Here is an 11,753-nt window from a genome sequence, read left to right as displayed (position 1 = left end):
CTAATTAGTAAATAGTACAAAACATTGCAAAACAATAGAAAACAATGGAATTTGCAAGAAATTGTGCTATTTAGTATTACTAAAGTTTCACGGTTATATTGTTTACACTCTATGAGAAAATTTTCACTATTGTACAAAGATGTTTTGTTGCATTTGTGTTAGAATGTTGCTTTGTCAGGCTTTTTTATAGAAAATATACGGGACATAAGCAAATGAAGGCCTAAACCTCATTTTCGATTCAAATTTTTGCTTTGGGTTAACACTTTGATTCCACTTTCATCGGTCATCTCCACTTCCAATCAAGTTAAACTTTCTGAATAACAAGATTTTAGTCCTTGTACAACAGCCTTTCTTCAAGAAAATAGTTTTTGGCGCTCACTGCTTGAATACGAGAAGAATTCTCTCTTAATAAAAAAAGCTAAACCTATTCCTAAAAACATGATGACATAGTGGCTTCCATTAGCACTCAGTAGCCACAAAAATTAATCCTAAGCTCACGAGCTTAAATATAGTTGGCTTATCTGGTCTCAGCGTGTTAGTCTGTATTAGCTGCATAGAATGTTCTTTCCTACTGTTTGCTATTGCGTCAAAACACTATGAAGCCACCTTAAACGAGATTCCAAAAGTGGCAATTTTAAGATACTTCCAATAGGAATTCTTGAAGAGAACTTCAAGTTCATGTGTAACCAATGCATCCACATTGGTGTTACGCCCATCACGAAGACAATTTAAATAATATTTCTACACAATTTTTTCTAGAATATTCATTTATATTACAGTGTAAATAAATAGTTTCTGAGTGAATATATACATATGAAAAAGTCAAAGGATCGAATTACTATATATGATGCACGTTCCGTTTAGTTTTACCAAACGCATTCCACATGGAAAGGAATGAGCATGCGTTCAAAGCCATCAGAGTCACAATCAGAATTTTGAGTATGCTGGTCATAGCAAGGGGTTAATCATTTACGGTCTAGAGGCCGACTAACCTCTCCCTTAGGCTTCGGCCGAGCTTCCTGATCAGTCTGTAAATCTCCGGATAGCGGTGTCGGGGTCGAAATCTCCGGCATAGCCGTAAATGCTTCGCGCTGCCATACGACGGTTCAGCACTCGATGTCTGGAAGTATGGTCCTAGTTTTACAAATCAAAAAAACAAAAATCCTAAAATCAGGGCTGTAGCCAGGCGTCTGTATAGCATTTCAAGGATTTGCGGAACCAAAAAATAATTAATTAATAAGAAAAGCTAAATCTATTCCTAAAACATGATGACATAGTGGCTTCCATTATCACACACTAGCCACAAAAATTATAATCCTAAGCTCACGAGCTTAAATATAGTTGGCGGCTTATCGGGTCTCAGCGTGTTAGTCTGTATTAGCTGCATAGAATGTTCTTTCCTACTGTTTGCTATTGCGTCAAAACATTATGAAGCCACCTTAAACGAGATTCCAAAAGTGGCAATTTTAAGATACTTCCAATAGGAATTCTTGAAGAGAACTTCATGTTCATGTGTAACCAATGCATCCCCATTGGTGTTACGCCCATCACGAAGACAATTTAAAATAACACTTCTACACAATTTTTTTTTAGAATATTCATTTATCTTACAGTGTAAATAAATAGTTTCTGAGTGAATATATGCATATGAAAAAGTCAAAGGATCGAATTACTATATATGATGCACGTTCCGTTTAGTTTTACCAAACGCATCCCACATGGAAAGGAAGGAGTGTGCGTTCAAAGCCATCAGCGTCACAATCAGAAATTTGAGTATGCTGGTCATAGCAAGGGGTTAATCATCTACGGTCTAGGGGCCGACTAACCTCTCCCTTAGGCTTCGGCCGAGCTTCCTGATCAGTCTGTAAATCTCCGGATAGCGGTGTCGGGGTCGAAATCTCTGGCGTAGCCGTAAATGCTTCGCGCTGCCATACGACGGTTCAGCATTCGATGTCTGGAAGTATGGTCCTAGTTTAATGAATCAAAAAGTAAAAATCCTAAAATCATGTTTCCATAGCAGATGGACTTTAATTGAAATAAGAAGATATTACTAGCTAAAAACTAGTGTGAGCTGCGTCGGTGTTTCTAATGAAACAGTAATGATAAAAGGGTAAATTATACACCGTGAAAAGATATAAAATATTTGCTGGCAAATAGGATTTTTATGTTTTCTCCTGGTGTATATATTTGGTTAATTTCTGTTATGTTACACTTAGTATAACTATTACGTCATCATACGGGCAATTGAGGAGAGGTACTTCAGGGAATTGCAATGACTACACTCTGGTGGGTTTATAAGGCAACGAGGCATGATAGCGTGGTCTTTCTGCCATCTAACTCAGCTTTGAAACATCTTTTTTGGCCCGCCACCTCCCCTTCTCCTCCCTTGGTCGTATGATGCATTTTGTGGCCCTCATCTTTGCTGGGGCAAGTTTAAAGCAAACATTTGTTAATCAAAATATATAATTATGATTTATAGAAAATTAAAAACCGGCTATGGGTGGTTGCCCATAGCCATCTCAGTCCAAAGCAGTGGTACTGTCTATTTCTTCTTTTGCCCAGTAAACGAGCTTCAGGATAAGCAGCATTTCATTTCAATTGGTTAAGGGTTTAACAAGGGGAAAACATTAAAAAAACTTACTGACGCTTCGGACGCTAGTCCTTCGTCATGACTGTTTAATTGAAATAGATGAAATTTATTAAGTTTTATTAAACGCATCCCACATGGAAAGGAATGAGTGTGTGTTCAAAGCCATCAGCGTCACAATCAAACTTTTAAGTATGCTGGTCATAGCAAGGGGTTAATCATCTACGGTCTAGGGTCCGACTAACCTCTCCCTTAGGCTTCGACCGAGCTTCCTGATCAGTCTGTAAATCTCCGGATAGCGGTGTCGGGGTCGAAATCTCCGGCGTAGCCGTAAATGCTTCGCGCTGCCATACGACGGTTCAGCACTCGATGTCTGGAAGTATGGTCCTAGTTTTATAAATCAAAAAAATAAAAATCCTAAGATCATGTTTCCATGAACTTTAAAAGAGATCAATTCAGATAGGCCTTTTGCAACAAACAGTCACGTGCTGATATATGACTTTACTGACGAATCAATTCAGCTCGAGGTCCCTTTGGGAAGGCTGGATGGCAAACAAGCTTTAAATTGCTTTGTATCTTGAAATCGAAAGTATCTCATAAGGGGAAAAAAGTATTTTTTAAATTTTTGATACGAAATTAGTAATCCAGCAAAAAATCTTTAAATAAAGGAAGTCCAATTTTTTTTGCCATCCAGTAACAATCACGTGTCAATCTATTGAAAAAGGCCTATTCAGGGCTGTAGCCAGGGGTTTTGTCAATTGCAGGCTGGGTACATACCCCGCGGAATGGAAATGAACTATGTATGAACTAACATACCGCAGTCTTGAGAGATGGTATAACAGGATTTGTATCGCATTTCAAGGATTTACAGAACCAAGAAAATAATTAATTAAAAAAGCTAAACCTATTCCTATAAAACATGATGACATAGTGGCTTCCATTAGCACTCAGTAGCCACAAAAATTAATCCTAAGCTCACGGGCTTAAATATAGTTGGCTTATCTGGTCTCAGCGTGTTATTCTGTATTAGCTGCATAGAATGTTCTTTCCTACTGTTTGTTGTTGCGTCAAAACATTATGAAGCCACCTTAAACGAGATTCCAAAAGTGGCAATTTTAAGATACTTCCAATTGGAATTCTTGAAGAGAACTTCATGTTCATGTGCAACCAATGCATCCCCATTGGTGTTACGCCCATCACGAAGACAATTTAAATAACATTTCTACACAATTTTTCTAGAATATTCATTTATTTTACAGTGTAAATAAATAGTTTCTGAGTGAATATATGCATATGAAAAAGTCAAAGGATCGAATTACTATATATGATGCACGTTCCGTTTAGTTTTACCAAACGCATCCCACATGGAAAAGAATGAGCATGCGTCCAAAGCCATCAGAGTCACAATCAGAAATTTGAGTATGCTGGTCATAGCAAGGGGTTAATCATTTACGGTCTAGAGGCCGACTAACCTCTCCCTTAGGCTTCGGCCGAGCTTCCTGATTAGTCTGTAAATCTCCGGATAGCGGTGTCGGGGTCGAAATCTCCGGCGTAGCCGTAAATGCCTCGCGCTGCCATACGACGGTTCAGCATTCGATGTCTGGAAGTATGGTCCTAGTTTAATAATTCAAAAAGTAAAGACATAACAATCTTAAAATCATGTTTCCATAGCAGATGAATTTTAATTGAATAAGATCGAGAAGAGATAACTAGCTAAAAACTAGTGTGAGCTGCATCGGTGTTTCTAATGAAAATAGGGTAAATTATACACTGTAAAAAGATTAAAAACTTACTGACGCTTCAGACGCTAGTCCTTCGTCATTACTGTTTAATTGAAATAGATCAAATTTATTATGATGCACCTTCTGTTAAGTTTTACTAAGCGCATCCCACATGGAAAGGAAGGAGTGTGCGTTCAAAGCTATCGGCGTCACAATCGAAATTTTGAGTTTGCTGGTCATAGCAAGGGGTTAATCATCTACGGTCTAGGGGCCGACTAACCTCTCCCTTAGGCTTCGGTCGAGCTTCCTGATCAGTCTGTAAATCTCCGGATAGCGGTGTCGGGGTCGAAATCTCCGGCGTAGCCGTAAATGCTTCGCGCTGCCATACGACGGTTCAGCACTCGATGTCTGGAAGTATGGTCCTAGTTTAATAATTTAAAAAGTAAAAATCCTAAAATCATGTTTCCATAGCAGATGGACTTTAATTGAAATAAGAAGAGATAACTAGCTAATAACTAGTGTGAGCTGCGTCGGTGTTTCTAATGAAACAGTAATGATAAAAGGGTAAATTATACACCGTGAAAAGATATAAAATATTTGCTGGCAAATAGGATTTTTATGTTTTCTCCTGGTGTATACAGTCAATTCAAAAAATGTTGTCGTCGACCAACTCAAGCCTACGCGCCTGGATCGAAAGGAACTCTGGGTAGTAATCATTGAAGCCGAGTTGACTCCATAATTTTATCTGACTAGTTATGCCTTGTTTACAGCACGAACCTTCGTAAGCGAGCGGGAAGTGTTGAAGGAGACGTTTTTTAAATGCCTTCATATATTCGAAATTGTGAACTGAATCATAAGTACTTTGTTTTTGTTTCCTTAATCCCAAAGACATGCATTTGATGGATTGTTTCTTGCCTTTATTATATACTAGCGGGCACAATTTATTCAGAACGAATATTTAAACCGCTTCAGTGATTTTTACCCATATTCCTTTCGGTCCAGTCGCGTAGGCTTGAGCCGGTCGACGACAACGTTTTTTGAATTGACTGTATATTTGGTTAATTTCTGTTATGTTACACTTAGTATAACTATTACGTCATCATACGGGCGATTGAGGAGAGGTACTTCAGGGAATTGCAATGACTACACTCTGGTGGATTTATAAGGCAACGAGGCATGATAGCGTGGTCTTTCTGCCATCTAACTCAGCTTTGAAACATCTTTTTTGGCCCGCCACCTCCCCTTCTCCTCCCTTGGTCGTATGATGCATTTTGTGGCCCTCATCTTTACTGGGGCAAGTTTAAAGCAAACATTTGTTAATCAAAATATATAATTATGATTTATAGAAAATTAAAAACCGGCTATGGGTGGTTGCCCATAGCCATCTCAGTCCAAAGCAGTGGTACTGTCTATTTCTTCTTTTGCCCAGTAAACGAGCTTCAGGATAAGCAGCATTTCATTTCAATTGGTTAAGGGTTTAATAAGGGGAAAACATTAAAAAAAACTTACTGACGCTTCGGACGCTAGTCCTTCGTCATGACTGTTTAATTGAAATAGATGAAATTTATTAAGTTTTATTAAACGCATCCCACATGGAAAGGAATGAGTGTGCGTTCAAAGCCATCAGCGTCACAATCAAAATTTTAAGTATGCTGGTCATAGCAGGGGATTAATCATCTACGGTCTAGGGGCCGACTAACCTCTCCCTTAGGCTTCGGCCGAGCTTCCTGATCAGTCTGTAAATTAAATCTCCGGATAGCGGTGTGGGGGCCGAAATCTCCGGCGTAGCCGTAAATGCTTCGCGCTGCCATACGACGGTTCAGCACTCGATGTCTGGAAGTATGGTCCTAGTTTAATAAATCAAAAAAATAAAAATCCTAAAATCATGTTTCCATGAACTTTAAAAGAGATCAATTCAGATAAGCCTTTTGCAACAAACAGTCACGTGCTGATATGTGACTTTACTGGCGAATCAATTCAGCTCGAGGTCCCTTTGGGAAGGCTGGATGGCAAACAAGCTTTAAATTGCTTCGTATCTTGAAATCGAATTATCTCATAAGGGGAAAAAAGTGTTTTTTAAATTTTGGATACGACATTAGTAATCCAGCAAAAAATCTTTAAATAAAGGAAGTCCAAATTTTTTTGCCATCCAGTAACAATCACGTGTCAATCTATTGAAAAAGGCCTATTCAGGGCTGTAGCCAGGGGTTTTGTCAATTGCAGGCTGGGTACATACCCCGCGGAATGGAAATGAACTATGTATAAACTAACATACCGCAGTCTTGAGAAATGGTATAACAGGATTTGTATCGCATTTCAAGGGTTTGCAGAACCAAAAAAATAATTAATTAATAAAAAAAGCTAAACCTATTCCTAAAACATGATGACATAGTGGCTTCCATTAGCACTCAGTAGCCACAAAAATTAATCCTAAGCTCACGGGCTTAAATATAGTTGGCTTATCTGGTCTCAGCGTGTTAGTCTGTATTAGCTGCATAGAATGTTCTTTCCTACTGTTTGCTATTGCGTCAAAACACTATGAAGCCACCTTAAACGAGATTCCAAAAGTGGCAATTTTAAGATACTTCCAATAGGAATTCTTGAAGAGAACTTCATGTTCATGTGTAACCAATGCATCCCCATTGGTGTTACGCCCATCACGAAGACAATTTAAAATAACACTTCTACACAATTTTTTTTTAGAATATTCATTTATCTTACAGTGTAAATAAATAGTTTCTGAGTGAATATATGCATATGAAAAAGTCAAAGGATCGAATTACTTTATATGATGCACGTTCCGTTTAGTTTTACCAAACGCATCCCACATGGAAAGGAATGAGTGTGCGTTCCAAGGCGTCGGCGTCACAATCAGAATTTTGAGTATGCTGGTCATAGCAAGGGGTTAATCATTCACGGTCTAGGGGCCGACTAACCTCTTCCTTAGACTTCGGCCGAGCTTCCTGATCAGTCTGTAAATCTCCGGATAGCGGTGTCGGTGCCGAAGTATCTGGCGTAGCCGTAAATTCTTCGCGCTGCCATACGACGGTTCAGCACTCGATGTCTGGAAGTATGGTCCTAGTTTAATAATTCAAAAAGTAAAGACATAACAATCTTAAAATCATGTTTCCATAGCAGATGAACTTTAATTGAAATAAGAAGAGATAACCAGCTAAAAACTAGTGTGAGCTGCGTCGGTGTTTCTAATGAAACAGTAATGATAAAAGGGTAAATTATACACTTTGAAAAGATAAAAAACTTACTGACGCTTCGGACGCTAGTCCTTCGTCGTTACTGTTTAATTGAAATAGATCAAATTTATTAAGTTTTATTAAACGCATCACACATGGAAAAGAATGAGCATGCGTTCAAAGCTATCGGCGTCACAATCGAAATTTTGAGTTTGCTGGTCATAGCAAGGGGTTAATCATCTACGGTCTAGGGGCCGACTAACCTCTCCCTTAGGCTTCGACCGAGCTTCCTGATCAGTCTGTAAATCTCCGGATAGCGGTGTCGGGGTCGAAATCTCTGGCGTAGCCGTAAATGCTTCGCGCTGCCATACGACGGTTCAGCATTCGATGTCTGGAAGTATGGTCCTAGTTTAATAAATCAAAAAGACAAAAATCCTAAAATTATGTTTTCATGAACTTTAAAAGAGATCAATTCCGGGCTGTAGCTGGGTACAGGCTGGGTACATACCTCGCGGAATGGAAATGAACTATGCCTAAACTAACATACCGCAGTCTTGAGAGATGGTATAACAGGATTTGTATAGCATTTCTCATACTCATGAATATTTAATAAGGAGAAAACAAAGCAAATCACTACTGTGACGGTGGTTTGGAAATGTGTTCTTAATTTGCATTAAATTTCGTAAAGTTTTTCTTTGATTTTCTCCAAGAAATATTCATTACTTTGAGAAGTAATTTCAAACACTTGAGAGATTTCTTCCTTCGATTTTCAAACACCTCAAAGTCAGTTAAAAAACTCGGCTGCGCCTCGTTTTTTCAACTCACTTTTCGGTGTTTGGAAATCGAAGGAAGAACTCTCTCTCGTGTTTGAAATATTACTTCAAGGATTTGCAGAACCAAAGAAATAATTAATTAAAAGAAAATGTTTTTCAATAAATAAGCAATAATGGCAAAAAACCGCAAAAAACTAGACCTTAGTATGAGTTTTGATCCAATTTTCGTTTTAGGTTAACACTCAAAACCTTTTTTAAACACTTAGAAACTGATGTACTATGATAAAATGCCTGTTTGAAGCGGTATTTTAATTCAATTGTACAAAGATGTTTTGTTGCATTTGTGTTATAGAATGTTGCTTTGCCAGGCTTTTTTATAGAAAATGTATGGGAAATAAGCAAATGAAGGCCTAAACCTCATTTTCGATTCAAATTTTTGCTTTGGGTTAACACTTTGATTCCACTTTCATTGGTCATCTCCAATTCCAAACAAGTTAAACTTTATGAATAACAAGATTTTAGTCTTGTACAACAGCCTTTCTTCAAGAAAATAGTTTTTGGCGCTCACTGCTTGAATACGAAAAGAATTCTCTTTTAATAAAAAAAGCTAAACCTATTCCTAAAACATGATGACACAGTGGCTCCCATTAGCACTTACTAGCCACAAAAATTAATCCTAAGCTCACGAGCTTAAATATAGTTTGTTTATCGGGTCTCAGCGTGTTAGTCTGTATTAGCTGCATAGAATGTTCTTTCCTACTGTTTGCTATTGCGTCAAAACACTATGAAGCCACCTTAAACGAGATTCCAAAAGTGGCAATTTTAAGATACTTCCAATAGGAATTCTTGAAGAGAACTTCTAACTGACACCGCCATGGGCTACTTCGACGACACGGCGGCCATCTTGCCAGGGGGGCAAAACGAAAATAAAGATGCATGACAGAAAATATATATAGTTTCGTGTGCTTGTCTTTCTTTTATGGGTAAAAAGAGATAACTAGCTAAAAACTAGTGTGAGATGCGTCGGTGTTTCTAATGAAACAGTAATGATAAAAAGGTAAATTATACACCGTGAAAAGATGAAAAAACGTACTGACGTTTCGGATGGTAGTCCTTCTTCGGATAAAGGTGATCGATGTGCCGTCTTAATACATTTGTTTTATTCTCTTGTGGTGAGCTAATAATACCAATGAACTTCATTACTGTAACAAAGCTTTATTTTTTTTCCCTGGAAGCCCCATTACGCTTTGGATCCATGATGGTCGCCCTTAGCGTCGAAAAAATGCGGATATCTAGTACTGATTAACGTTCGAGATTGGTTAGTCTTTTTTCAGTGATTTTCATTTTCTCATATCATGCAGGAGTTATATATTTGCGTAATTTATTGATACGCTGTCTATACTGTGAATAATACTGATTCAAATAAATATGTAATCATTGGCGACTCTATACTGATATCGGTATATAAGAATGGCGACTCTATAAGAAAAACACTAAGTGATCGCCCGGATATAAAACGACAAACATTAAAGAGAAAAAAATATTTTGTCTTAACCTAAATTCCCACAAAAAGGTGTTTAAGAACAAGAAAGTATTGTTCCATTGTGAAGTACAATTCCTAAAAGCACTTTTGATGTTCCGGTATGTTGGCTGTTATTGGGTCACATAGAAAACAATTTCTGAGAAGACGGAAACTAGAGCGATTAAAAATACTACAATAAATTGTATTTTAGGGATTAAACAAATATTTTTTAGGAACGCCGGCTTTCACCAGGTGAATTTAGTAAGTGTATACAAATTTTCCTTAAAAATCAAAAATAAGATTGCATGTGAGTGTGAAAATTTGCCTCTCAGTTTCTCTCTCTCTCACTCTCTCTCTCTCTCTCTCTCTCTCTCTCTCTCTCTCTCTCTCTCTCTCTCTCTCTCTCTCTCTCTCTGTCTCTGTCTCTGTCTCTGTCTCTGTCTCTGTCTCTGTCTCTGTCTCTGTCTCTGTCTCTGTCTCTGTCTCTGTCTCTGTCTCTGTCTCTGTCTCTGTCTCTGTCTCTGTCTCTGTCTCTGTCTCTGTCTCTGTCTCTGTCTCTGTCTCTGTCTCTGTCTCTGTCTCTGTCTCTGTCTCTGTCTCTGTCTCGTCTCTGTCTCTGTCTCTGTCTCTGTCTCTGTCTCTGTCTCTGTCTCTGTCTCTGTCTCTGTCTCTGTCTCTGTCTCTGTCTCTGTCTCTGTCTCTGTCTCTGTCTCTGTCTCTGTCTCTGTCTCTGTCTCTGTCTCTGTCTCTGTCTCTGTCTCTGTCTCTGTCTCTGTCTCTGTCTCTGTCTCTGTCTCTGTCTCTGTCTCTGTCTCTGTCTCTGTCTCTGTCTCTGTCTCTGTCTCTGTCTCTGTCTCTGTCTCTGTCTCTGTCTCTGTCTCTGTCTCTGTCTCTGTCTCTGTCTCTGTCTCTGTCTCTGTCTCTGTCTCTGTCTCTGTCTCTGTCTCTGTCTCTGTCTCTGTCTCTGTCTCTGTCTCTGTCTCTGTCTCTGTCTCTGTCTCTGTCTCTGTCTCTGTCTCTGTCTCTGTCTCTGTCTCTGTCTCTGTCTCTGTCTCTGTCTCTGTCTCTGTCTCTGTCTCTGTCTCTGTCTCTGTCTCTGTCTCTGTCTCTGTCTCTGTCTCTGTCTCTGTCTCTGTCTCTGTCTCTGTCTCTGTCTCTGTCTCTGTCTCTGTCTCTGTCTCTGTCTCTGTCTCTCTGGCTCTCACAATTCTCATATAATCTAAATCCATTTAAATCCAACCTTTCGGGCCTATTTGGTTCATCATCAGAGAGTAAATGCGTACGAGATGTATTTACGAACGTCAGCAAGCTATTAAGAGATGAATAATGAGCAAGTGGTGGGAAAGCGTGCTCTTTAAGATCAAACTTCAATAGATTTCTTCATAAATGTGTGCTGTAGCGATAGATAAATAGATATATAATCATATATTGAAATAACCGTATATAAAAGTAATGTTTAAACCAAAAAACGGAGTAAATGGAATATAGAGTTATTCAAAATCTATACTATCAAAGATGAATAGTACAATCTTTCAGCCACAGTATCTGTGCGTCAACACATGTTGTTTTATTCTTCGCAATCAACCATGCCTCGATAGGCTATCTTTTTTATGGTATTATTTTTTTACATATCCTATATAATATTAGATAGCTAGTGTGTACGAGTTGTATCAGACTAGTTGTAACAACTGATGAAATATCGCAATTAAAAATATCATTTCTCTTTTTTTCTCTCCACTGCCGCTCTTTCTTTTTCCCTTTGAACCCATCTTTTAAGTTGAGCGATTGATTATTTCAGTGTCTGTCCAAAATAAATTGGAGTTAATAAAAGAGCCGATCAAGGAGAATAGTACAAGTTTTGAGGTTTTTGAGCAACGGAATCAATTAGACTCTGATAGTGAATGAAAAAGGTTTTCTAGATTTCAATTACATTCTCTCGCAAGTACAGGCCACATCAAA

The sequence above is a fragment of the Actinia tenebrosa genome, unplaced genomic scaffold, assembly GCF_029948245.1.
Source record: "Actinia tenebrosa isolate PJP-AT-01 unplaced genomic scaffold, QUT_ActTen_1.0 PGA_scaffold4__44_contigs__length_22323623, whole genome shotgun sequence".
NCBI classification, from domain to species: Eukaryota; Metazoa; Cnidaria; class Anthozoa; order Actiniaria; family Actiniidae; genus Actinia; species Actinia tenebrosa.
Note: the sequence above shows the minus strand (reverse complement) of the source record.